Source organism: Poecilia latipinna, unplaced genomic scaffold, assembly GCF_001443285.1.
Source record: "Poecilia latipinna isolate Pla-1442-1.1 unplaced genomic scaffold, P_latipinna-1.0 Scaffold95, whole genome shotgun sequence".
In the NCBI taxonomy this organism is placed as follows: domain Eukaryota; kingdom Metazoa; phylum Chordata; class Actinopteri; order Cyprinodontiformes; family Poeciliidae; genus Poecilia; species Poecilia latipinna.
The window spans coordinates 7,818-10,906 of record NW_015112711.1 but is presented as its reverse complement, the minus strand read 5'-3'; the positions used below and the strand labels follow the sequence as shown (position 1 = coordinate 10,906).

The window sequence follows — 3,089 nt, the reverse complement described above, 5'->3', positions numbered from 1 at the left end:
TCAACACACATTTACCTAACGCCAGAATAAATGTAATGTACATTATGCAGCAAAGAAAATTAGAAGATCGGACATATATCCATTATGGAGATGATAGGTTTTGGACGGGCGATGTGCCTCGTACACAGAGAAGAAGCTTTTTAGTTATCTAGCTTTGCTAGCAAAGTCGTTAGCTAGCAGCTAGCTAATAGCACAACAACAGCCTAATGTCTGTATGATAAAAATACTGAATCGATAGATAAGAACAGTTTTTCCTCACCTGTCTGTCTCCTCCCCTCAGTAGTTCTTCAGAGTAAGCCAGACGCAGAGGCCTGTCAGTGTCTGTTGTATTTCATTACCTCTCTGCTTAAACTGAAGCAGAAACGACACAACGTTCAACGTTTTCCGTCATCTGACAAGTAGCAAGTCTACTCCACTTTATTCACCAAAAACGTTTTTTTTTATATATATATAATTCACCAAAAACTGTTCTGTAATCTGGAACGTTCGCTACGTTGAGCTCCAGTTAGCCACCTTATCTCACTGCGTGAGAGGCAAATGCGTCATGGGCAAAAGGTCAAAGGTAACAAGGTGACCGGCTTATTATGATGTACAAAAAAACCCTAATAATTTTAGTACATGTTATTATGTATCATAAGAGGGCTTAGGAAATAATAATACCAACAAAAAAAAAAAAAAAAAAAAAAAAAAATTGACCAAAAGGGCACTTGGGGGCAAGGAGCAAAGGGGCAGGTGCTCAAGCACCCTTAGTCCCCCATCACCCTCTCTGCACGTGCCTGGAACCATCTGACAGAAGTGAGGTCGTGATCACTTCTGTCAGTGAAGTGACACTGACACTGGCAGAAGGCACTTCTGACCACCACCAGAAGGGTAGGAAGGTGAAATATCTTGCCCACGGACACAATAACCGAGCCAAATAGACCAGGGGTTTGCACCGGCAACGCACCGTTACAGGACTAACTTCTACCACCAATAAGAGTTTATCATGGTGTGCTGCCTTTTATTTTTATTTTTCCACAATTTATTCTGTCTGTTATGTAGGGTAGGCATTTTGGTTTTGTTTATTAATTCATAGTGGGTGTGTGCCACTTGTGTCCTAAAACTATTTGGTGCTCCACATAGCAGTTAGTAAACTCATCTTATTGCTCTGAAGGTGATGCTCAGTACTTCCAGTCATGCCTGGTTCTATGGATGTAGAGTCCATAGAACCATAGAATGGGTTTCTGTCTAATTTACTAACAAGAAAAAGGTGATTTGCTAAAATTTTCATTAACTAAATTTTTCCAAAGGACCCTTTGTTGCATTAAAACTAACAACAATAGCAAATGATTTTAATATGCATAATTTGTGTACTATTGTCAGTTAGGAGCTTATTTCACTGTATAGAGAAGAAAGGGTTGCAATCCTCCACAGTTCGACTTATGTTACTCATTTTTTATCTAGTACTAACTTTAAAAAGTCTTTCAGGTTTGCAGACAGAGAGCAGTACAGTTTAGTTTGCTTTAGAGAACTGAAACGTCAATAAAGCTGATACAACACTTGCTTACTTCACACAGGGTAAACATATAATCAATAGATTCCTTAAAGTCAGCAAAAATTATTTATTTTTTAAACTAATTTTCAATCTCTCTAAATGTATTTTCATTTGTTCTTGATGAGTGGTAACAGCACAACCCATAACAAAAAATCTTTCCATCGTATTTCTGTCCCTGCTTAATCATGTGTTAGAACTGTGGGAGGCTGCCTGAACTCAACGCAGAAACAGGAAACTCTTAATTTTTGGCACAATTAAGCCCACCATTAAACTGAAAAAAGAAGAAAAAAAACCTCATGTAGCTGCTTTAAATATCAGAATATCTTTTTTGAAGCCCAGTTAAAGCTAAATTGTGAATATAGGCATGGAGAGGGAATTGAATACATTACCACTGCATGTCTATGTTCATCTGTGTTATGTGTATTTATTTCAAAAATAAATAGGCTAAACAAAAACTGCTACTGTGTGTAATTAGTTACAAGGCTAATAATGCTGAAATATGTTAATAATTCGTAGTAGTAGAATAGCAAAACCGGTATCCACTGTTATTGATTTATACTTCAGTCTGCAAAAGGCATACAAATTGAGAAAAAAAAACTTCAGAAAAAACAAAAAAAAAACAAAAAAAAAAAACATGTTTGATTTTTTTTTTATATTTTCATTTATTCAGAAACGAACTGGGTTTTTCTTTTTATTTTTGTGGCTATAAATATATTATTGTTCTGTAGCTATACATATATTATTGTTCTACAACAAATACTTGCTCTAGAAAACAGAATTAAAGTGCCAGTAAGCTGGAAAGATTCAAAGGAGACATCCCCAGTCCTCCATGTTACCTGCGTGACAGCTGTGGTCGTGGGTTCATCTCTCTCTTCGCGAGGAAGCTGTTGACGGGCGGGGTCTGGGTCTCTCTTCCTCCGCTGGCTCAAAACTTCGGTCCACCCGCTTCACCAGCTCTGCTTGCTGGGGGACAAGCCACGGCAAATCCAAAACACACGACAGACTGGGCACAAAGGCGCCTGTGTGATCATGCACGGCTGTGCATCCCCCAGCCCGCCCGGTGTCTCCGTCTCTGTCTGAAGCTCTGATCGGCTCTGAGCTGGGCCGGGCCTGGCCAGGCCGAGGTGAGCCGGTCCGTCAGAGCTACAGCGTTTCGGAATCCGACAGGATAAAACAGAGGCACACGCCCAGAACTCGCCCAGCCATCCATCCACGTTCCAGTCGGACCCGCCTCCCACAGCAATACAAAGAGGCATCGCGGACGTGGAGAGAATCCACATATAGCTATCTGTGGGTTCCAACTAAACTTAACCTTATTTTCCAATTCCAACGCATTTATTTATTTATCTTTAGCCTTGTAATCCAGGAAAAAGACCCTGAGCATGCAGCCCAGCTACATTGATCAAAGCACAAGCATTTCTTGAGAATGTAGCAAAACCAAGTGTTCCTTTGGAAAAATAAATGTTTTAACTATAAAACAAAAACTAATGTGTTCATAGCAGATTGACTTGGCTATCAGATAACATCATGCAGCCTCCTGGGTGTTTTTTTTTTT

At 39.7% G+C, this 3,089-nt stretch overlaps 1 protein-coding gene across 2 annotated transcripts in view; it reads right to left on the bottom strand.

Annotated features, from left to right (window-relative positions):
• The window catches only part of dok4 (docking protein 4), a 35,153-nt gene extending 32,318 nt beyond the window's left edge, over positions 1-2,835 (bottom strand). Inside the window, exon 1 of one of the 2 annotated variants that reach the window (XM_015025101.1) lies at positions 2,371-2,835. The gene's annotated coding sequence lies outside the window, so the exon portion shown is untranslated. The remainder of the gene's footprint in view (positions 1-2,370) is intronic. The other variant, XM_015025114.1, reaches the window with a different exon arrangement.
• Between the last annotated feature and the right edge of the window lie 254 nt (positions 2,836-3,089).